Genomic DNA, 709 nt, shown 5'->3' on the forward strand with positions numbered 1-709 from the left:
AATGACACAGGTAACGTAAAACATTTACTTAAAGTACGTAAAAACTGTCTATTTAGAACTATTCATTCATTATTTCCTTACTCTTATATTACTATACTGTTTTATTATCCCCGATTGTCAACACTATCATTTCCCAAATCAACTTTTGGTGTTAAAACAGTAGACTGGATATATTATGTTGAACATTAACTGTTATGGCATCCTTAAAACCGTAAGAAGTAGTTCTCCTGTTAACCTGAAAAATTTAATTAGGGACGGCGCGACCGTCGGCTCCACTACAAAAATTTACGCATTCGAGATACCCACATTTGGGGCATTTGCAGGAGTCAGCCCGACATTAGTGAAATGCAAATGCCTCATCTTGGGAGAACCGCCTTCGCGATCACGGTAACCCCTACGCCAGGTAAGCATGAATACTAGACTGCAGACACCTGGTAGCGACCAAAATAAATGTTTTATCCTGCCAAGACGGCATGAGTTAGTTTTTATGGTAAGTGGTGTCAAGATTTCTGTTGAAATAAAAATTCCGTGATTTAAACAATATTCTTGGCATTTTCAAACAACAATTTAAAATATTTTTATTCAGTAAACTATAAGGTGTTGCACATCTTAAAGTCCTCGGGGTGGGTTGTATTGCCTATCAACCAACCGGACCAAAAAAACTATTGAATACTAAGCATGAAGGGTTCTCTTCCACGTTTTTCATTGT

The 709-nt window shown here is 37.2% G+C and overlaps 1 non-coding gene across 1 annotated transcript; it reads right to left on the reverse strand.

Moving 5' to 3' along the window:
- Positions 1 to 248: 248 nt before the first annotated feature.
- Positions 249 to 411, reverse strand: LOC124374503. Its single transcript, XR_006923564.1, has one exon. It is a non-coding gene; the product is annotated as a U1 spliceosomal RNA (small nuclear RNA).
- Between the last annotated feature and the right edge of the window lie 298 nt (positions 412 to 709).

This window comes from Homalodisca vitripennis, unplaced genomic scaffold (assembly GCF_021130785.1).
Source record: "Homalodisca vitripennis isolate AUS2020 unplaced genomic scaffold, UT_GWSS_2.1 ScUCBcl_8825;HRSCAF=17096, whole genome shotgun sequence".
Taxonomy (NCBI): domain Eukaryota; kingdom Metazoa; phylum Arthropoda; class Insecta; order Hemiptera; family Cicadellidae; genus Homalodisca; species Homalodisca vitripennis.